A 25448-nucleotide genomic window follows, 5' to 3' on the forward strand; every position below is an offset into this window, starting at 1 on the left:
ACAAGGAAAGCACAGAACAAAACTGATGCATACACTAACATACCTAAGGGTGACTAGTCTCATTACCCATCAGACGTTGCCTTTCCCACACAGCCAGAGGAGTAGGCAGGTCAGAGTCATCATCACTTATCTGCTACTTTGCTCCACCCCATGCATGTGACAGCAGTGCCACCATATGTTTAAATATCATGGCAGATGGATGTGATAGCAATTTCTCAGAGGCTGTAAAGCACAGTGCTGAAATTATTACTTATAAAGTAACCTTGAGTTTTATCTACCAAAGTGAAACTAAATTTCTTTAACAGTAGGAATAGGAAAAGCTTACATGTAGTCCATTTTCTAACCTGGCTAATTTACCTTTAATTTCCACTAGAGCACTATTATTAATGTTCTTGTTAGATCTGACCATAAACTAATCACTCTGGATATCCGCATTCTACCCCTACCCACGGTCAAAGAAACCACCGTGAAAAACTTTTCAAAAGCAAACTTCATGTTACTTAAGACCAAGGTGGAAAGTTTCAAATCCCCCATGCTAAAGGATAATACTGCCCAAGGTGCAAAATCCTTTACTAATGCACTCTACGGGCACCTACAAGAATGCATGGAGTGTGCTATCCCAAGCAAAACCAAGACTCACTCCTCCAAGAAAAGGAAACCAGTCTGGTGGACCCCGACCATAAACAAGCTATACAATAGAAGGAGGAAACTAGTACAGAAATGAGTAAAATCCCAAGAGGGGAAGACATCCCTGATCAGTATCATCAAGAAACTACAATCCCTCATAAAATCATCCAAGGCTAGCTTCGAAAGAAAAATTGCCAAGGATTCCAAAGATAACCACAAGGCATTCTTTAGCTGTGTCAAGAATCTAAGTATCAATTCTCAGATCTGCTCAGAGTTAGGGCAGAATGGTACACAATACACTGAACCAACCGATATCACCAACATCCTGGCAGTCAGGTTCATGCAAACTTCACCCCCTTCTCACCCCCAAAAGGACCCATAACCATACCAGAAGAATGTAGTGCCCCTGAAATCAGAGACACTCAGGTTAAACAGCCCTCTCCAAAGCCAAAAACACAGCATCAATGGGACCGGACAGTGTCCCAGGCTGCGTACTACATGAGCTCAAAGATGAACTAACCCCTCACCTAAACACACTGTTCAAGCTCAGCCTCTCCACAGGCTACGTGCCCATAGAGTGGCACACAGTAACGGTTATTCTGCTCCACAAAAGTGGAGCCACAACAGTCCCCGGGAACTATCGCCCTATAAGCCTGACTAGCTTGGTCTGCAAGGCTATGGAGCTCATCATCATGGATCTCATTTAGAGAGACATTGGGAACCTCCAAACACTGGACCCTACACAGTTCGGCTTTGTTAAGGGCAGATCATGCCTCCTAAACCTGGTGGACTTCTTTGAGACAGTTATCAAGGCTATAGATGAGGGAAAGATGGTCCACATAGCCTACCTAGACCTTGCAAAGGCCTTCAACACCATTCCCCATTCTGGTATTATAGACAAGCTCACCAGCCTGAACATAAACTCCTACATCACAAGATGGGTTGCCAACTTGCTCACGGACAGAATCCACATGATAAGAGTTGCAGGAACTAGGTCTGACTCTAAATCAGTTACAAGTGGCATTCCCCAGGGCTCAGTCTTAGGACCCCTCCTGTTCAGCATATACTTCTCAGAGGTACAGGCAAGCACAGGAGGACTATTGCTGACCAAGTTCGCAGACGGCTGCAAACTGGGGGCTATAATTGACTCTCCGGCTGACAAAGACATCGTCCAAAAGGGTGTCACTGAGACAGATACCTGGTGTCCAAACCATGGCCTCAAGCTAAATGCCAAAATGTGCATAGTCATCCCCTTTGGAAAAAACAAAGTACCCAGAAACACCCACATAGGTGGTTTCCCCCTAAATACGGAAGACATAATAAGGGATCTGGGGACCCAAGTAGATAGTAATCTCTCCTTTGACAATCACATTGCCAAAGTGGTTAGAAAATCCTTCTATGTGGCCCACCTAATCACAAAAAGGTTTGCATCCAGATCAAAAAAGGTCATTGTGCCCCTCTATGCATCACTCATCAGACCCATCATAGAGTACAACGCCCGATTTGGGATGTACCTGCAACAGCTGGAAAGACCACAGAAGTACCTCGTCAAGAGGATCACTGGCCTCAATCAGATGCCCTATGCAGCTCGACTGAAGAAACTCCAGCTGTACTCAGTTGCATACCGCCTACTCAGAGGCGATCTCTGCCTGATATACAAGGCAATGTCCAACCCAGAATTGATGGACATGCTCCACCTAAAGAAAACCATATCCCTTCAAGCCACATGCTCTAGGGTTCTAAACCTCACCACAACAATAATTCCTGTACCAGAGCCTTCCCATGCTCTGGAACAAGATTCCAATCTACATTAGGCAGAGCTCCTCACTAACACTCTTCAAGAGAAACCTTGACGAGTGGATTGGAAACAGAAAGTTTACCTCAGGGATCACTTCATTGGCTCTGCTGGGCAGGGGCACAGGGAACTAATCTAAGGGGGCAGTGAAAGCCAACACATTCCAGTTAGGCTTATAAATGCCTTTAGGCAGATAGCCTAGTACCTACCTATGAACCTGTAAAAAAGAAGATAATATTAAAAGAAGGCTTGTGGTAAGTCTTCAAAGTAAATGGAAATTAGAGATAGACAGATGTGAGATATGGGATGCACTCATACTTCCTTTGGGCACTAAAGCACACAAGGTAAAAGCCTTTATTTAGATAAATAAAGAGCAATTTGAAACCTTTTTTGAGTCTGTTACAAGTATGGAAAATTTTTGGTGTGAATATGAGAAAAGACAAAATGACAATCCATGGAATGAATATGCAGTTAAAGCTTTTTTCCAAGAAAAAATACACATGCAACTTTGTTTAGATGCTAAAAGAGAGACTTTAAAAATAATTTGTAAGAACATGATAGACATTTCTAAAGCTTTTGATAATAGGGGATTATGGACTGGGGTATGGGATTGTAATGTTGTTTTGAAAATGGAAAATAAAAAAAAGTGTACATTTTCCAAGCATTATAAATGTTGATGGAAATAAGGGTGTGGTAAAAAATTGGGGGCAACCAAGAATATGTTTCTTTTGTGGCAGAGAAGGCTACTTGGTAAATAACTATGATAAAAAGAAATGTTATATATTTGGGAAAACAGCATAATGTAAAGAAATGTGAATTTGAATGCTTATAAATATAAAACACCTGGACATGTAGTGATAGATTGTAAAGAGAAAAAAAACAATGAAACAGGTAGTGAAAATAATGTGAAGGCTACAGAACAAAATGAAAAAGAAATAAAAGTAATAAAGAATAATTTATAAAAAGAAAAAGGATGGCAATAACAGAAAAGATTAGGAAGATGAGGTAGAAATAGATTCAAAAGTTAATGATGAAAATATAAATTGGAAAATAGTAAAAGGTGAAAAGAATTCCATTGGTAAAGGAGCAAGAGATAATAAAGGAATGTAAAAGTATAAACTCAAAAGAAAAAATGAAAGGAAATGGATGAAGAACAATGTATTTATAAAATAACACCATAGAAAGAGGATGATTTCCCCTAAATTAAGGAATAGGGAAAGTAACATTTTAAGGATTCTTTCAGTAAATGCAAATAGTATAAGAATATAACTAGAAGGATAGTGATCCCAGAATTGTATAAAAAAGAAAGATTACAGACAGAAACAATATATGATGGAAAGGTAATATGGAATTTTGGTAATGAACACTTTCCAGGAATGATGCAGAAGAGAAATGCAAAATTTTAGATGTAATGTTAGTTAAGATGGGGAGGCTTACTATTGTGGAATTAAGGTGACAGGAAAATGTTTATTAACCTTTAGCTATACAGGCATATATCACCTATAAAGAATGGGAATTTATTTAATCAGTTGTTAGAGTATGTAGTAGTTAACATGGATATTATAACAGGGGGCTTTAATTATGATTAAATGGAAAAAGAAAGAATAATGAAAGAGATGTAAATCAATAAGATTAGAAATATGGTAAATTCATAATCTGGAATAGAGCAGTATAGACATATAGAAGAGGCATTTTAGAATCAGAAATTGATTATTTTTAATGTCTGAAAGTATAAACATAATAGAAGGAGATTCAGTTGAAACAGGATTTACAGATCATATGGCTATATGGATAAAATAAATGAAAATAAAGAATATATTAAAATAGGTAAGGGTAAAAAAAAAATAAATTAAAAGAATGGAATGAAAAAGGACAGGAGATAAGAATACAACTATGGACAGATCGTATTTTTATGAAAGAGCTTTACAATAATTGGTCATAATTGTGGATTATTTTTAAAAGAAAATATAAAAGGAGTTTTTTTTACAATGGCAAAATAAGACAAGAAATATGGGAAAACAAGCATATGCTAAAATGGTACTTACGTATTATCGCAACCAGATTTTTACAGCAATAGCCGCTGGTTTTCGATCATGAAAAATGTTCGTTAATGTTCAAATGTAATGTAGTGTGTTTTCTTTATGAGTACAGATTGTTTTCTGGACTGTTATCAATACAATTTACAAAACATACTGTTGTTGTTTCTTCATGGTGTTTACTGGCACCATGTTGCTTCCTGCAAGTCTGCCTGCTGAACGTTCCTTCTTTGTGCCAGCAAGTGCCATCAAGTGATGGTCATACATTCATTTGGGAATCATAGCTGCGACTACTTTAAAAATACGAGACAGAAATGTGGGCACTGCAGAGGTTAACATGTGCCTAGATGCGTGAAAGGGACTGGGGACACAGACATGTTAAAAAATAAAAGAAACATAAATCGTTACTTGCGAAATGCAAGAAACAACTGTAGCTCATCGTAAGCCCATTTATTTCTTCTGGTGTGCGTTTTCTTAATAACTAATTTATAGTAATTTCAAAGTAGCTGTTAGACCCTTTGTAGAAATTGTGTCCCTATCTTGTGTGGGTTAAAGTTCACAGACATCATGCATTATTAAGAAAACACACAGCAGAAGACATGAATGGGCTTACAATGAGCTACAGTTGTTTCCTGCATTTCACATGCTTTCCATAGCAGCCATGACAATGAAAGCATGCGTCTGTAACGCACACAAATCAGGAAAAGGATTTTTTCCAATTCCTCTCTTCCTGAAAGTAATGCAACTGTTTTCCTCAACAATAAGGACTTTGAATAGCCCCTTTCAGTGTTTCATGCCCTCGTAACAATTCAGGTATATCACATTGGCAAGCGACCACATCTGGTTGCGATAACATGTAAGTACCGCTAAAACATATGAAGACACATTTGAAAACTTAGAAAGAAACAAGAATGAAAACTATGATAAAGAGAAATAATTATACAAAAGAAACTATGAGAAAGTTAAATAATCTTTATATAAACAAGGGTATTTGCTACAGTGTAAAAAGGAAGAAGTTTCAGCCTATTTAATTAAAATAGTAAAAGAGAAGAACAGTATAATAAAGGAAAAGAAGGTTAAACAAGGAGATATAAGAAGAAGTCACTCTCAAATTATGGAAATTGCTGTAAAGTATGTAGAAGAAATGTTTGGAATAAAAAGGAGAGAGTATAACAAAACACAGGAATTAAAAAAAAAATCAAACCAAATAAAAAAAATCAAACCAAATTGACAAGGAACTTGAAAAAGAAATTATTTTCTATGAAGTAGATAAAGTATTAAACATTTAAATAAAGATTCAGCTGCAGGTCCAGATGGAATTGGATTTGAAATGTAGACATTTAGAAGAATGGCAAAGAAAATGTTACAAGTCTTAAATGAATGGTTAAACAAAGGCTTTAAGCATAAAAAATGTACTAGAATAGTAACGTTTATATGGAAGAAAGGAGAAAAAGCAGACATAAAGAATCAGAAACCAATAATGTTGGACAACGTGGATTACAAGAAATTTTTGAAAATAATATAAAAAAGTCTTGAAAATAAGATGGAATATATAATGGAAGAAAGTTTAAAGGTTATATAAGAATGGGGATGTCAGGAATTATTAATGATAAGAAAAATGGTAAATAATATTATAGAAAGAAAAAAGAATTTAAAGCTTATGGTAAATGATGTTAATAAAGCATTTGATTCCATTTAACATAAAATATTACAGGATCTATTGAAAAAGTATAATTTTAGTAATAAAATTAGGAATATTTGCATGTCAGTTTTCAAATTCAATAAAACAAAGGTTTTACTAAATGGATGGTGAAGTAAAGAAATAGCGATGAGTAAAGGTATATGATGAAGATCTCCTGTAGGTAGTATTTTATTTGCTTCAGTCATGAATGTTGTAATTAGTGAGGTTAACACTAAAATAATGTAAAATGTATTATGCGCAAAGATGTAGAAATTCTGGTGTTAATGACATATGCAGATTATATAATTATAATAACTAAAAACAGCATAAGGATGAGAGAAGCTATACTTTGTGTAATTTACTATTTGAAAGGAATAGGTTTGACACTAAACACAGAAAAGTAAAGGAATGGGAGATACTGAAATAATAGCAGGTATTCAATTTACAACAAAAGGCTTCGAAGTGTTGGCATAAATGTTGGTAAAGAAGAATATAATATACAATGGAAAATATTAAAAGAATTAAATGAAATTTGCTTTTTATGAGAACCATAGATTGGCTTATAAGAAACAAATGAATTGGATAAATTCAGTATTGATGGATAAATAGCTTTTCTATCAGGTGTGTTTATGATTCCAATAATGTATGAAATAAATTATTAGAGATGAACAAAACCACTGTAGTTAATAAGGAAAAATAAAACCATGAAAACAACGAAAACCCATTCTATGCCAAACAAATAAGAGCAATTAAAGTAATAGATTTAAGCATTTTTGTTCTCTGTTGTATTCAGACCTTCATCAGAAACACGATATGTCACACTCATCCATTTAAATGAGAAAATTAACTATACTAGTTATAATAGGGTCTATAGCACAACATCAAAGTGTCAAAACTTCGAATGTCATAACATCGAACCCAAAACCTTGAAAGTTGAAAACTCTAAAGACAGAGAACAGTGATTTTTTTCTCTAGGAAAGAAATCACTGTTCCAGTACAAAACGCAAAACAAACGAACACTACAAACTATTTCTAATGTGGGGGGCTTTGCCTCCCACACCCCCCTACTTAAATATACCAACTCCGAAATCATACCACAGTGGAAGAAATAGCAAAGCCGTGGAAACAGCCCACCAAATTCTTTCCCTGGGAAAGAATTCAATGTTCCATGGCTTTGATACTGTCAGTCTTTGGACATTCAAGTTTGAGGCTTTGGTATTCAAAGTTATCAGCATTCGAGGTTTTGATATACACCCGTTATAATATACTATGTTTAATAAAACAGTATGATAAAATTGACTACAACTCTAAAGGCGTATTTTATTTAGCCAGTTGTGAAGTATGTAACAGTTACTATGTAGGAAAACAAAAAAGAAAATTAGTATAAGGAATATACAAACATACAAAAGCAATAAAAAAATAAAAATTTTAAGAATTCTTTAGCAAAACATGCAGCAGAATATGTAGATTTTAGAACGTTTACTTTTTTTATACTTGCTAGTGTGAAATTGGATGATTATAGATTATAGTGGCAATGACAATTTACATATAGCATGTAGGGAAACTGAGTGGCAAATCAGGTTGGCATCAGATATTAAACCTGGTTTGAATAAGTTTGTAAATATTAAGTGTTTTACTAGTGCAAAGAATATAGTAATAATAATATATGAATTAACATTTTATTTTTCTATTTTATTGTTAGATAGTATAAGTATAAATTTGAATTGTAAGTTATGGTATGCTTGAAAGGTTTTTTAAATGTTAGGAGAGGTATTTTAAACACATTCATTGGGTAAAAACATATCACATGACAGTTCATTTTCTTATTTAAGTGGATTAGTTTAAAATATGTTGTTTCTCATGAAGTTCTGAATAGAATAAAGAACCAAAGCACTTAAATCTATTACTCTAGTGGCTCTGATTTGTTTGGTGTAGAGCAGATTTTCATTGTTTTTGTAATTATTAAAAGTGATTTTTTTTTTCCATTTATTTGGGGTTCCCGATTAAATACGTGGATTGTTATCTATAAGTAGAAAGGAAGGAGGTTTAGGTTTGTTAAATCCAGTGGGTTATGCATCATCTTTGAATTTGTATAAAGTATTTAAATGGATAAATGATAAAAATATGAAATTAGTTTCAAAAGTTTTTAAATTTAAGAATGAAACATTTTGGAAAGCAAGAAGAAAAAATTTTAAAAAGTTTTAATGGAGAATTAGGGATTATCAACAAAAGATAAAAATGTGGAAAATAAAAATAGATGTAATAGAAAATAGTCAAAAATGGTATGAAAACATAATGAGACAATATTATTACATTAATTCATGGGAAATCTATCACAAGAAAAGAAAAAAATTAAAGAAAGAAGTGAATGGTGTAGCAAAAAAGTGGAATGTAAAGTTTTTTTATGGAGACTAGGAATAACAAAATTATCAGTAAAAGGTAATATGCCATACAGAAAGAAAAGTGAAAGAATAATATGTTTATTCTCTGGTGAAGAAGAAACCACTGAATATGTTTTTTTAATGTAGGTGAGCAAAACATTTTTGGGACAAATTATGTGATGAGAATTTCTTTCAATATTTCAAGTATAGCAGTGATATAAATATGGAAATGATTGAATATAGATGTAAAAAAGAACACAAGTAAAGAATCAAAAATAAGAATAGCTAATATGGAAAAACTAAATAAATGAAATCATGTTTAATGGAAAATAGATATTGTCATAAATATTGAGAAAGATTAGATGGTGGCTGTGGAAAAAAGAGTGGGGGTCTGATTTAGATAAGAATGTACACGTATGGTAAGAATGAAAAATCCTTATGCATAAAAGTAAGACTATATAATTATTCAGGTCTGTAATTATGTACAGCCATGAATAGTTAAATATGTGAATATTGTAATAAGTTGCATTGCATATAAGTTGTCATGTAAATTAGATGTAAATAAAGGACCCCTACTCTTTTCATTTTGCACATATCAATTCCTGTTCCTGGCATGTAGACAGCAGGGAGGAACACTGTAATGGAGGAATTAGAAGGCAGAGAGGAGAATGTAGCATTAGATTGTATTGGCTATGATATTTTGCTTGAGAAAGCAGAAGAAGAGATTATTTATAATACAGCTGGTTCCAAGAATGTGGATTTTACAAATTCCCAACATCTGGCTGAGTCAAGCAAAGAAAATGGAAATAAGTGATTATTAATGAAGTATTGTCCAGTGATTTTGAGAATGATTTGATGATGGCTATGATTAATCACGAAGATCCTGGTGAACAGTCAGCAGTTTTGTAGTCCAAAATGATGGAGAAAGTCTTTGGTGAAGAAAAAAATAACTGAACTATTTGTGACAGTTATGAACATCAACTTTATTGTGAAGTAACCAAAAAGTGATAGAAAAGAAGAAAGAGATGTCTGTGGCAAGTAAAATTTGAAAGAAAGGCAAGTTGTAAGAGTGAAGACTAGAAATGATACATAAAAATAATTTATTCATTTGGGTCATGCGACTTTTTTTTTATATAACCTTTGAAAATGAGACTCTTATGTTAAAGTTCTTGTTATTAAGTGAACTAAAGACAAACATTTTTCCATGGAATAATCATATTATTTCTGAGTAGAAAAGTGTTTCAACAAAACTATTTTCTTACAATTCAGAACTTATAAAGTAGAATTGACTGATCTGGAAATGTATTTAAAAAATGTGTGAACATGTGAATACTTTCACAAAGGTAAAAGATAAAAGGGATTTGTGGAATAGTGATTGGGAGGGGAAAGTAACTTTATATATTAAAAACAATACTATAAGAGATGTTTAAGGGCTACATTAAGCTATGCTTGTCAGCCCAGTACTTTTTTTTTCTATTGGGATTATTCTTGTCTCATTCAGTCATGTGATAAAATGTACTGCAGCTTGTGTAAGGAGAGGGGTCATATAGCTAAGAACTGTAAACCTCTGTGCACAAGTTGAAAGTGTAAGGGACATTTTTGGATGGATTGTAAAGAAAATGTGGAGAGAAATAATTTTGAAAATGGTGTTTGGAAACTAATTAAATTGTTGATGAGGAATGACAGCATATTATGGAAAATAAGGAGATTATGAAGAAGATGTATTTGCATAAGAAAAGGGACTTGTATATAGGAGTACACAAAGTATAAGTTGAAATATGTAATAAGTTTGAGCTATTAAATGAAGAAAAATATTTCTAATGATGCAAGACATAATATAAGTATATAGCTAAGCTTTCAAGAGGCAAAAGGGTGTGAATTCAAAAGAGAAAATTTAAGAACATAAATATTGTTAAAATGGGAAAGGATAATCTTAATTTTTTTTTCTTTTTATGTGACTAGTATTTTTAATGAAGAAAGGAGATGTACAAATTTGGAAAGGCATAGTGATACCAGATTTATACCAATAACAGCACGAACTCCAGTAAAAGATATGGGAGGTAATGTTATGTGGGATCTGAAAAGGATGAATGAATATTTTTTTCTATGAAAAACATGGTTAAAGTTTTAGATATTTGTGTAGCTAAAACAGGGAGAATGACAATCCTGGATATTAAATAGGAAAGGGAGGTATATAGAATAATAGGAGTGTATGCATCCACTGCTTTTAAGAGAATAAGCCTTTTGTTTAAGGAAATAAAAATCTATGTTGCTTTTAATATACAAACTATTATAATGGGAGATCTAGATGTAAATTTAAAGAATAAAAACATAAGACAAGATGTTAAAATTATAAAAGAAGTTGTGCATCATGGAACATTAAGAGTATTGGATAATGAGCACCGGAATTATAGCAGAGGACAAATAAAAACTGAGGCTGATTATATTTTTAATTTCAGAAAATTTAAAGGCAGTTGAGGACTGAGTTGTATTTTTTATTTTTTTCAGATCATTTAGCAATGTTGTTGAAAATAAAAAAAATCTAATAATAAAATGTAAAGAAATAAAAAAAGTTCAGAGAAGAATTTCTTGAGAAAAGAGAAGTACAGCAAGAAAGTAGAATATTTTAGAAAGAACATATTACAATGTCAGAGTTTTATAATAAATGGACAGAATGGTGGTTATGTTTTAAAAAGTATAAAGAACTATTGTTAGAATTACAGCTATTTGAAAGGGAAAATAGAAAAGGTTTTTTATAATAAATAGATTAAGAGAGTTTATTGTTTATGTTGGAAGAAAAAGACAGAGATTTGTTTTTCAGAAAGGAACAGGATTTGTACAAGGAAAATCTAAGAAAAGTAGGAATTATTGTTTAAGCAAAGATATTTATTAAAGGTAAAAAGAGAGGAAGTGTCACCATATTTGGGAAAGGTTATTAAGAAAAAAGTTTGTGTTATGAATAGGATGAAAAATGAAAAGGGAGAAATAATAGCAAAGCAGGTACATATTGTCAGGTTTGTAACAGATCATGTGTTTAAATGTATGAAAATAGAAAGCTGAAAACATTAAACGAGAAGTGAGAACATTTTCTGTAGAATCACTTGAGTTATTATAAAAACATACATTAATGGTTGAACTGAATAATGTGTAAAAAAAGTTAATGAAGATATAGTTTCATGTACATATGGGTTTTATGCATAAAAACATGGAAAAATTACAAAACATGTTCTTCTTAAAGTACTGAATGAATGGCTACAGAAAGATATTTTAAGTAAAGAAATAAGTAAATGAACAATTAAATTTATTTGATAGAAAGGGGATAAAGAAGATATCAATAACTGGAAGCCAATTATTTTAATCATTGCAGCCTATAAATGTTTTATGCAAATTATAAAATAAAGGCTTGAGAAGATATTAAAGGAAGTTACATTATCAGAAACTTACATAGTGAAAGATAAAGAAAGTGAAAGATTTATTACAAGTTGTTAAAGAAGTTGAAAAATATATCTGAAAAAGCAGAAGTTAAAATGATGGTTGGATATGTTAACAAAGGGTTCCTACTAGAACACCGAATAGCTTAAAATAGTGAACAACCTAAAGGTCAGAAATGCCAGATGTCGATCTGCTTTTTGTGAGATCACGGTACACTGAGGATTGGAATATTTCCCCTTTCCTCACTGTAGTTGGTATATAAATTTAGTGGGGAGCGTGGGGGGCACAACCCCCCACAATAGCATGTTCGAGGTCTTGCATTTTCGACCTTTAGGTCATTTGCATATTTGGTTTTTCATTTATGTAATGTAGACCAATTAACAATGTATTTGATAGAATAGAGCACAATTAATAATGGAATATATTAGAGAGTCATGGTTTAACACAGAAATGTTTAAGGATGATTAAAACAGTATATGAAGCAGCAGAGGTTAACATATAAGTAAATGGGTGGTTGAATAAGAGTGTGGAGGTAGAAAAGGATATGAGACAGGGATGTGCATCAAGTAACATTTTATTTTCTTTAATTATGAGTGCTGTAGCAGAAGAAGTGAAGAGAAGATTATATGGATCTTGATTTAGTATGTTAGAGAAATTTAATATACCAATTTTGATGACATATACACAATTATTTTGATAGTTAAAATGTAAAAGGGATAAAAGATGCATTGGTTAATTTAAAACATGTATTTAGGAAAGCTGGTTTAAATTTAAATGAACAAAGTAAATGATTAGGTAGGAGTATGGAAACTGAAGGTGCGAAATTTAGTGAGAATGACATTTCTTCATTAGGGATGATGTTTGGTAATGCAGATATTAGAAAAGAGCAATGGGTACAGATATTACAAAATTTAAAGCTACTAGCTGCACAATGGAAAGCAATTAAAATGTCTTTTAAGAAGAAGGTTTATTTAATTAATTTAGTGAGTAAAAGAAGCTAATTGGGACGAAGCTATATGATACCATAAGAATTTGAGAAAGGCATACTACAGATAATATTTAGTATTTTGGGAGGGGGGGGAGCTCAAGATTGAATCCTTTTAGGTGACATTTAATTTGTATGCCAGTATAAAACTGTGGCATGGGTTTATTATATCCTACTGTATTTGGAGCTTCATTAAATCTATATTGGTTTTTAAGAGCAAAATGTGGAAATTCAGAGGATGCACTGGGGAAATAGTGAACATTAAATATCATTATTTTTGGAAAAGAGGTTTGGCTAAGAGGAAATTTAGAAGGAAAATATTGAAATAAGCAATTATAGAAATAAAATGATTAAATGGAAAGTCAGTTGGATAATTTAGAAGAGAAAAAGAAGAGATTAGTAAGAAAAAAACAAGTAAGTTTTATCATGGTGACCCTTGGAAGAATTTGTATAATGATATTACTAAAGCTATTAAGAGGAAGAAAATGAGAGTCAAAAATATTATAACATGTCAAGATTATTATGGAGATTATCTATCAATAAACTTCTAGCAAAATGAAGTATGCTGTATAAAACAAAATCAGCAAGATTGTGTATATGTTGTAAACTAGAAGAGATGTCTAGTCATGCATTACTAAAATGTGAAAGAGAGAAAAAAAATGGCAATAGTTTTTAAGGAAGTTCTTTTGGAAGGAAAACGTGTAAGAAATGGATTTTTGTGGGATAGTTAATATGTATAATGAAATAAAAATGAAATGAATAATGTACTTCATCTTATCTTAATTCAGAAAGCAAGAGAAAGGGGAATGTGGTGTGTTTATGTACAGTGTATATATAAATATATATGGATCCACTACAAAATACCAAGCACTCACTCTGCCAAAGCCCAAAATCCAGAGACCAAACACCTGAAACACTACAATACCGAAAAACCAAAACCGCGAAATTCAAACTACCGAAAACTACACACAACATACACCACACACAGACACATACACACACCTTCCTCCAAAACACAATCACACAAACCTAACCTACAGACAAGTGGGGGAGGAGCCCCCCTGCACCCCCCATGTGGGGGGCTGCACCCCCCCACACCCCGCTACTTAAATATTCTAACTCCAAGGTAGCACTACACAGACAAACACACAAATAAACCACCACACGCCTACATCCCCCTCACACACACACACACACATCACACTCACAACACACACTTACACACTAAACCCCTAACCAACACAGTTAAACAGAAATACCTACCTGCTCTTCCAACATACAGCAACACCAGAAGTGAGAATTTCAAACTCCCGATAGTCGGGATTCTGAAATTCATGCTTCTGGTCTTTCAGTAGTTTGGGGTTTCGGCTATATGGTCTTGAAAGTTTGAAATTTGGTATTTTAAACTTTTGAGATTAAGCAGTGTTCCCATTAATTTATATAGATATATATATATATATATATATATATATATATATATATATATATATACATACATATGTATGGTTTACTATCATTATTGTGAATGGCAAAACGTCAAAACATTTGCTGTTCGCATTAATGAAAATGAACACCAAAACCCAACTTTCCACTCCTACACAATGTCGACCCAAATGATTAACACATTTGAGTCGATATTGTCACCGAAAACATCATGTGATAGCCATATAGGAGCTGAAGCAAATCAAACTCCTATATAACAAATCAAGTTTTTGCAGGGGGGCAAGCCCCCCCCACACCACCTGCTACTAATATATTAGTGTAGTGAAGTGCAATCTCAGAGATTATATATTTAAGTAGCAGGGGGTGTTGGGGGCACATCCCCCCACATAGGGGGGTGCAGAGGGGTTTGCCTCCCTGCGTATAGATGAAGTTGTGTTTTCAGTATTTTGAGTTTTCAGTATTTTGAACTTTCGAGGTTTTGGTCTCAGGATTTTGGTCTTTAGTGAATAAAAATTCTCTCTTCCTCTCCTTAAGGACTCACTTGCCAAAAAAACAATGTAAATCCAAGAAAACAGTCGAGTCCAAACAGACTGTGCTAACTTTTATTGCATAAAAACAGATAAAATGGTGATAAAACTGCGAGCACTTTTGGGATAACCCTTCATCAGACAGTGAAACAGCATCCATGAAATCTATTTAAATACATTTAAAAACACAACCACCAATCATCTCACTGCCCTCCTTTTCCTAAGGGCTGGTCTTAAAGGTATACATGTATTCAACCCTGGTGGATTATTTGCTGCTAGCTCTATAATCCAGTGTAATTCATTGCACTCAGTGACATTCACTATGCCCCCCCTTTTACTCATATGAGTAACCTGTATAACCATGAATTTAAAAGTATGTGTTGGATTCTTTTAAGTACACACATACAGAGCATTACATTCATCTTTCTGTCTAATACTGTGGAAGTGATGTTGTATTCTAATTTTCAGTTTACAGTTGGTTTTCCCTACATAGTAACTGGGACATTTTTGACACATCGCTAAATATACCACATTTTCCGTGTGGCAATCTGCATATAGTTTAAATATATATTTTCCTTTTTATTTATGGGATGAACAAAGCTACTCATCACTAATCATGAAACAAGTCTTACAGTGGCTGTAAGGAAAAGTACCTGTTCTATCTGATGTTAACCTAGTTTTATTTCTCATTCCTGGTTCTTTACATAACATGTCTTTCAAGTTACTGTTTCATCTAAAACCAAAGCTTGGTTCTTTATCCATTATATTTTTAAGTCTATCCTCACTTAACAGGATTTTCCAGTTTTGTTTGATTATTTCGCAGACCCCATTGATATTGTTGTTTTATTGAAGCATAAGCCTATGTTTATTACTTTTTTGTATAAAGGGGGGGGGGGCATAATGAATGTCACTGAGTGTAATGAATTACACTGGATTATAGAGCTAGCAGCAAATCATCCACCAGGGTTGAATACATGTATACCTTTAAGACCAGCCCTTAGGAAAAGGAGGGCAGTGAGATGATTGGTGGTTGTGTTTTTAAATGTATTTAAATAGATTTCATGAATGCTGATTCATTGTCCGATGAAGGGTTATACCGAAAGAGCTCATAATGTTATCACCATTTTATTTGTTTTATGGAATAAAAGTTTGCACAGCCTGTTTGGACTCAACTGTCTTCTTGGATTTACATTGATTTTGGTCTTCAGGATTTTGTAGCGCTCCCACCACAGCATATCTCAATACAATGCAGGTCCTGACTTATCATATTGATAAAGTGTTTCCATCCCTATAAAGGATACAAAATGAGTAACATCTCCCAAGAAATTAGTATGTAGTTTCCAAGAATTTGGATTTATCTAAAGATTCTTTAGAAGTACCAAGAGTCATATATATATATATATATATATATATATATATATATATATATATATATATATATATATATACAGTAGTTTGCAATTTATGCTAGCTAATAAGTAATGGATCAACAGGAACTGAGCTTTGTATATAGTATACATAGTTATTTATTTTGTAGTTAGACATAGCACTGTAACGGTTTTAAAAAAAAAGCGGTTTGATGAGTATAAAACTCAAAGACAATTTGGTGTTGTATATTTCATCAAATTTAATAAAGTTCAGTTTAAAAAATCATGTTCATATACACACGCTGATGATCTGTCTTAACTGCTTGATTCTTAATTTAATGGCTTCTTCCAGATCACAGGACTTCACAGACTGTCAATTTTTTCCACTCTTAAATACCCGCTTTAATGTTTGATTCATACTAGTTATACTTTGTAAAACCTGTTGACTGCCTACAGTACCTTTTGGTGCTCCTCAAAAAAGCCTGGCATGCAGCAAAACAAAAAAATGTTTATAATGCTTTCATTCGCACTCCATACTTCTTTCCTTTCTGTGACAGGTACTAAAGACTTGTGACAGGAGTGTCATACTGAACTGTGATCTTTTTTTCATTGCAGAAATAAAGAAAGTATGCAATTATTATTTTGTGAAGACACTCAACGAGGCAGCATATGGTTCACTGCTACAAGTTACTGCAGGAGAAATTCTCCAATTCTCCAAGGCAATAACCTCATAGTTGCGCCTATGCAGAGATGTCACTCCTTTTACATTTCTATCTGGCTATTAGGAAAATACCACCTCTCCTTCTATCTTTAGCTTTGTAAACAAAAGATGATGTGAAAGAAATGGTACTGGGGCTACTGTGGATTTATTTGATATAATTCTGCTAAGTATATTAAAAGCTAAGCTGGCCATTAAACCATAATAGCACTGAGGAAGAAAACAATGTTTTGAATTGCCAGCCATTATAAAAATTGCTGAGAATTATATTTGATTCACACTGGTGTATTGATGTTTTAGAGTGAAATGACATTACACAACAGAAATTATAATTTGAAACTATTATAACATGAGCACAAAATCCCTTGTTTTCAGTTAAATATAATTACTTTGTAGGATTGGCCTTAGGGTTATAAAACAAACTGAAAACTGGTCCTTCTGCTCCCAAAAATGCATGAACATTCATTAAGTAATTGTCTTTAAATGATATAAGGTAGCTGGTAGGATTATATTTTGTTATGAGTAAATCATGAACTTTATGATCCAACAATACATTAAACATTTCACTTGATGCAGTGCTAAATATTTTCGGAAAACAAAATAAGTATTTATTCTATGTGAAATATGCAATTGCCAATAAAGACAGTGCTCAGGCAGCAGCCAAGGAAAACAGGACACACCATATAGAATAAAGATAGAAGTCTACCTCTAGTTTAACTTGCTTGGGTTCTCCTTGCACAGCTCAGAGCGTGTAATGTTATATGTGATGCCTTAATTTATTTGCTTGCAACTCTGGATATCTGACATAAAAGAGCATCACATCCAAATTATGAGTTGCCTAGAACTTTGTTTCCCAGACTGATCAATAACTGAAGTCACTAAAAAGAAATAAATAAACGCAATGACAGAAGATGTCTAGTCTCATACGACAAGTACAACAACTCCATATTCAAGGTTTTGTGGCTCTTTTTGCTTACAAATTATTGCATCACTCTGCTATGCTCTGTATCTTGATTACTGGCTAATGAGCATATATCATCATCATCAATCCTTGGAATGTCTGCTGTTGATTTGAGCTACCTCATGCTGACTATTGGCTTACCGTATCAATAAATTGGTTAGTAGGACACATGACAATGATGTAGCAGCAGAACCCTGTCAGAGCCTGCCAAATGGCTCTCTGACTTGTATATATGCTGACTGCCCCAATGTTATGCAATGACAAGAATACTGTTGTATATCTCGAAGTACTGCCAGTTTCTTTACCAAAATTGCACTTGATAATAATTATATGTCGTGATGAGGGCATGAATTGCTGAAGAAACAATAAAAGAATATATTTATATTTTTCTGATTAATGATGACCTCAAAGGGAATTGTAATAAGGAGGATGTTGTGAAAGGTGTAGTTTCAATCATGGTTGTGTAGACATTTTCCCCCTAACGTAAAACACTAATTCTGAAGAAATGCCAGTCTACACATTTTGGATCAATATTTTATATACTGGCTGCAAAATGCTTGCAGTTGGTTTTGAGAGCCATATACAGCAGTTATTCAAGAAATGAAATAAACTAAATCCACAAAAAAGGACTGAAACCAGGAGCCAGCAGGAATAAATAGATGGACAGGTATACAGTTACTCCAAAACAAAGAGAATTTTTGATGTCAGAGTCCACACTTCTTTATTGCAACACAATAAATGCAAGTGCTTTCGTCTCCTGTCAGTTCAGAGACTTTATCAAGATACAGAAAGAAACAGGAAACACCCCATATATAACCCTGACCCAATTAACACCTTAACAAATCATCACACAATTAATTTCCTTCACCTTCAACCTACAAGACTTTTTTTTAAACTTCCCTAAAACAAAAATATAATCAATAAAACCAAGTCTCAATGCAAGTTCAAGATAAATAAGTTATAAAGCACACATATAAATATATATAAACATACATAAAAGACCAAAACTTCTCTAAGAATAAATACATACATACTAAAATGTATTAAAAAACTTCCATGCTAGAAACATTCATATAAAAGGAAGGAAAGGAATACACTTGAAAGGCACTCTCCTTTCAAGTGCCTTTAATTTCACACAACAAGACAGGGAAAACATATCATTTAGCCCTGGCCAAACAGTTGCATTCATTTTAAGCTACCATTATGCTTCCAACCTTTCTAACTGCGAAGGCCATGGACGCCCCCTCGGATCCTTTTTCAGCACATTAATAACAACAAACTTAAAAGAATATCCCTCATATTCCATACAATGCCTAGCTAAGGCATTCACTTTATTCTTCAGTCTAATGTTCCTGACATGCTCACAGATTCGATTCCTAAGTTTCCTCTCAGTTTTGCCAACATAGAAGCAGGGGCATTGCACACATAAAGCACAATAAACAACCCTCTCTGACTGGCAAGTGCACTTGTCCCTGAAGCTGAAGGTCTGCCCATTGATGGTTGCTGATGAACCCTCCATAATAAAACCACATTATTCAAGAAACCCAAAGCTACATCCATGAATTTTCTGTTACTCAGAATTCAGGCTACATATAAGGACTAAAAGTATACTGTAATAGAAAATATTTTTGTTGCTGAAAGAAGTATGATTTATGGAAAATCAGAGTACTGGGGATCATGAATCAACCTTAAGAGATAAATAGATAAGTTCAGTGACTGTGAAATAACCACTCTCTTTATTTACTGCAGTTTTGGAGGGAACATAATTAGTGTGTGTGTGTGTGTGTGTGTGTGTGTGTGTGTGTGTGTGTGTGTGTGTGTGTGTGTGTGTGTGTGCGTGTGTGTGTGTGTGTGTGTGTGTGTGTGTGTGTGTGTGTGTGTGTGTGTGTGTGTGTGTGTGTGTGTGTGTGTGTGTGTGTGTGTGCGTGTGTGCGTGTGTGTGCGTGTGGGCATGTGTGTGTGTGTGTGTGTGTGTGTGTGTGTGTGTGTGTGTGTGTGGGTGTGTGTGGGTGTGTGTGTGTGTGTGTGTGTGTGTGTGTGTGTGTGTGTGTGTGTGTGTGTGTGTGTGTGTGTGTGTGTGTGTGTGTGTGTGTGTGTGTGTGTGTGTGTGTGTGTGTGTGTGGGTGTCTTTTGTGTGCAGACAAGGCTCTGAAATTTCAAAAACATGCTGTCTTTGCTCTTTCCATCCAAGTCAGAGCTATCAATTTAACTTTTCATATACTAGGTCCCCTGCTCATGTCGTCTTGTGAAATTGTACAACTGCACTCCAAACAATATCTTCTTTTTTTTAGAATTGTACAACCTTAAATGTTCATTGTAGTGTAGATGCAGTATGTGACAGATTAGAAACATTGTTACCAATTGATTATTAATTCTCAGGTTTGGATTTCTATGAAAAGGTTGTAAACTGCTGATCTCCTTCATATGTTCTGGAGCTGTAAATGTATATACAAACTATGGAATTCCTTAAAACTACAACTGCAGAAGGTGGGTTATCAAACTTCAACGCTTTCCTGGGAATTTACTATATTACATATTTCCCCAAATAATCTATCTAGATCCCAAATGACCATACTTATGAATATCTTTTTGTTAATGAAACTCTATATAGCAACTAATTGATTGAATCCATCGCAAACTTCATGGGACAACTTTAAGATTCTAGCGATAAAACACATACTAGCCCACAAATTACTAATCAATGAACATACCAAACACATAAATAATCAGAAGTTCTGGGAACAAATTTTCAACAATATATTGGCTTAATGTGTGGAACCCAGGATAACCCTTGGATACAAATACTATAAAGTCAAATTTTAACAGTAATCAAATTATTATAAGATATAATACCTATTGTCTAGACTCTTCAGATGTTCTTTTTTGTTTTAAAATGGAAGCATTCATGTATATAGTGTACATATGTTGTAGGATTGTTTTTTGTAGCATTGTTTGGAAATTACCTGTGGATATCCTGGTCAAATCTTTGTACGAACAAATTGAAAAAGTAATAAAGAATTATTATTGAAAAAAAAAAAAAAAAAAAAGAAACAGTGTTACCAAACCATATTTTAGCTTAACTTCATTCAGGTATAAAGTGTGCCCTCTGCAACTTTAGATTCAAATTAATAATTCTGCTGTGAGATCTTCTATGGGTGTCTCTTGGACTACTGGGCATTCTTAATAGAGCACATGGAAAAACTGGATGAATAATAACAAGGAATCAATATAAAGACAAGAGTGGAAAGAAAATCTAACACATATTTAAGAGCCTCAGGGACAAACCGCTTTTAAAATTAGTTTTATTATTAATTTGTAAACTTCTATGTAAAACACGGATAACAACTGACTTATTTCACTTTTTAGTGGGTATCCACTGACACATTAATAAGGGGATACCTTCAAAGAAAAAGTTGTGCATTAACATCATGGGACATATGAAACATCAGCTGGTTGTCAGTGTCTCTTTTCTTATTATATATGCTGATCCTGAAATCTGTTGTACCAAGCATGTAGTGTTGTGTTTTTGTCTATACTGCAATTTACTTGTGCATTTTGACACTGCTTCATTTTGTTTCCTTCCCACTGTTTTCCCCTAACCCCCGCCATGACTAAGGCAACTGTCTCATGCTTCACATGTTTAGTGTGCATTATTCAGGCCTAGGGGCCATTGAGTTACACTGACTCCTTAAAACAAACATCAAACACATTGACTGCCTTCTTCATGCCCAATTTTTCATTAAATGAATTGATATTCCCCACATAATAAAAAAAAAATCAGCTGCCATCTCTTCTGTTAGGCTCAAGTAAATAGAGTTCAGTCACTGTGGAACTGACCAAGATAAATATATCACTTCACTTTCCTTTGCCTCTAGTTAAGATCATAGATGCTTCACCAATGTAATCACTTTGAGTTGCTGCCCATTTAAACAATGTCTTTTCTTTTCTTTTTTTGACAATGACTCATTAATATCAATTTGTGACTTCTTGGACTTGTAGACTTCCTTATTTAAAGATGTTTATGACTTCTTGGACTTGTAGGCTTCCTTATTTAAAGATGTTTATGACTTCTTGGACTTGTAGACTTCCTTATTTAAAGATGTTTATGACTTCTTGGACTTGTAGACTTCCTTATTTAAAGATGTTTATGACTTCTTGGACTTGTAGACTTCCTTATTTAAAGATGGTTATGACTTCTTGGACTTGTAGACTTCCTTATTTAAAGATGTTTATGACTTCTTGGACTTGTAGACTTCCTTATTTAAAGATGTTATGCTGCGCCTTTTTTTTAAATCAGTGATCATATTATTTTCTGCTCTAAGGAGGTCGGGCTATCTGACCAGTAGGAGTTCGCAGCCTCTATTGCCTTGATTTTTGAAGGCTGATAAAAGTGAAATTGCATTTGTGAAAGGCTTTTATGAAGCTCTCATACAAAAGGTGTTATTTTTTTAATTACATTTTAGATGCAGTGACCTTAGAGTTCATAATCGGCAAACAGTTGCGTAAACAGTTTGTAACCAAGTGGAAGAACAGTAAATACAAAAAGGAAACAGATTAAGAACAGACACAGGAACTCTTTCCTGGTAAATTTGATCACCAAAACCCAACTAATCAAATGTAATCTGCCATATAGTTACTATAGAAGTTTAGTTTATTATATTAAATTGAAAGGGATGATGTTGGTCTCTGCTCATATTGGAGCTAGGGAGGAGTTCTTCCATCTCAGGATACCTTTGTTTACAAAAGTATTCAGAAAAAAACAGACTTGGATGAATCACATTTTGGCCTGATTTTTCTTTTAGCTACATCCACTAGACCTGGTTAAACATTTCATTAAGAACTACAGTCTGCACATCGAGACAAGGCCATATCTGCTGAATGTAGCTTTTTTACCATTGACTTTCCTGATAGTAGGTCATTCTATCCACTTTAAAATGTATCTTTTTAACTTTTATATTTCTCACAAGGCATTGAACAGTACTAAAGCAAGCAAATAACTACCTCTAGCATTATAAGCCAGTATATCAAGTCACGGTGAAAATACAACAGTTTGCTTATGTATTAAATAGCCAGACAAAAAAAAACATTGTTGTTAGAAACGGAGACATAGAGGTAAATCGTTTTGCATTTTAAAGCAACACCCTTCCTATTTTTTGCTAGAGAAAGGAGTAAGCTATGGTATCAGAGTGCTCAAGTTACAGATGACCATGACAAATTAAAAAGCCAAAGTCCCTAAGTAGCAGATGCAGTAGAATGAATCATTTGGAGGAGAAATTGAACTTAACATGGAGGCTGCCTTCCAGGCCATAGAACATGTATTTCTAAATGATGGAGGCTGCCTTCCAGGCCCTAGAACATGTATTTCTAAATGATGGAGGCTGTCTTCCAGGCCCTAGAACACATATTTCTAAATGAAAAGGTACAATGCAGAAAAGCAGAAGTATATTGAAAACACAATTTACAACTACATTTTATGATGTGCTAGCAATGCAAGAGGGCAGCTTGCATACATTGCTGTTTGCAGTCCTGCAGACCATTTAATCTGTCCTCTTAGAACTTGCATGTAAATTGGATCACTAAGTTTTTCTTTCTTTTTTGCAGAGGTGGTGAAGTGTTAAGTGTGGTTACATATAAAAAAGAAAGGCTCATATTCTGTCTTGTCAGCATTTAACAGGGGTGTACCCAATTCCAAACTGGTCTTTCCCTTGTTATGAACAGTTGTTTGGTGCATACCTCATGGTCTCTTTGCCCAATAATTCTGGACTGAGTCAAAAATAATGGAGTGGCAAAGGTGCAAAATCAAGGGCAAGTTTTACATATTGCTTCTTTAAACTTAGAAAGTCACTAGAATGACAAGTTTTGCATTAGCATGCATTTTGTGAAGAATATTACATTTGAAACTCAAATGTCTGTCATTATTTAATGATAGCAAACCCCAATGATTTGCCACAAAACCATAACTTTTACAAGGGAAAAATTAAAAATTAGAGGCAAATATCTAAACATCCTGCGAAATTATGGTCAGTTGACAGATATGGTTTAGCATATGCAGAGGTCAGAAAATCTCATTGTTTTATTTACTAATAAATTCATCCTACAAAAATAAATATATAAAATGACAATAACTAGCATAGGACTATTTATTAATAAAACAAAAAACATACTTATAGTCTCTCAACTGCAAGTCTTCAAGGGAGTACAAAACAATGTGCATATAAAACTTTATAAATATGCAACTGTTTGGTCAATTCACATAACCAAGGACAATATTTTTTGTTAAAACTACATGTGTATTTGCCTGATTTTATTTATTTATTTATTTTACTTTTATTGACTGGGTTAGTTCGACTGGGCAGATGCCTCTTTCAGCGGAGACCCAAGGAAAAAAGCTCCAAAAAGGTAATATACGCATATAAAATGTAACAGTACATAAAGTATAATGGTTATAACATACAGTTTGACAGTAATTGCAAACAGTATCATACAGAACGTAGTAACATTAACAGAAGTAGTATACAGTATAACAATAATCATAATACAGTTTCATCATAAACGTATTCACAGCACAGCTACACACAGTAGCGAAGCTAGCGGTAGGTTCAGGATTAAAAAAATGAAAATGCAACAATAATTCTGATATATAGAGTGTTAGTATAGCTTATTTTGAGAAAAAGGTGCAGGATAGGTGAAGCAGTGGAAACAGATTATTAGGAAGGACAGGTTAATTGAAGCAGAGGGGGGAGGCACCTTAGGTTGGGTCAGTGCAAGAGCAAGTCCATGAGTTTAATAGATAGTCTTTTAATGTTTTTTTTTTCAACTGTTTCTGTTAGAAAATTTTCTTAAATAAGGGGGCAGTTTGTTCCATGCATTATAATCACTGTGTGATTATAGAGATTTTTTACCTGTGGTTTTAATGGGTTTGTAGATCTGTAAGATGTGTTGGTCTGAGCTATGAAGTGCATAGTTTGTAATGTAGGGGGGTGATGAGAGTTGAGAGAGCAGGACAGGAGAAGGGTTGGTTATGGATGGAGTGAATCAGGTGAAATTGAGGCAGAAGGAGATGATGGCACAATTCTAGCTATTGTAGGTTTCTTAGGGCTAGGCAGTGGTATGAACGATAGGGCTGATTTGTGGCAGATCTAGCAATTTTATTTTGACTGAGTTCTAGTTTAGTCAAAAGATTTGTTTGAAGGTTAGTAAGGATTGGGGCTGCATATAATAGGGTGGGGAGTAAATAGACTTGTGCTAGAGAGAGTTTAGATTCATTTGTGAGGATTTTTTTTATTTCTATATAGTAGGCCAAGTTTTTAGTGAGTCTTTTTAATGCAGTTTTGGATGTGGAGATCAAATTTTAGTTGATCATCAATAATGAACCCTAATAGTTTAGTGTGGGATTCAACCTTGATAGTTGTGTTATTAAGGGAGGAGACAGCAATGGTAGATTTGTGGTGTTGGAGAGATTTAGGAAGGAAGAGAAGGAGTTTAGTTTTATAAG

Source organism: Protopterus annectens, chromosome 11.part0 (assembly GCF_019279795.1).
Source record: "Protopterus annectens isolate FY-2018-M chromosome 11.part0, PAN1.0, whole genome shotgun sequence".
In the NCBI taxonomy this organism is placed as follows: Eukaryota; Metazoa; Chordata; order Ceratodontiformes; family Protopteridae; genus Protopterus; species Protopterus annectens.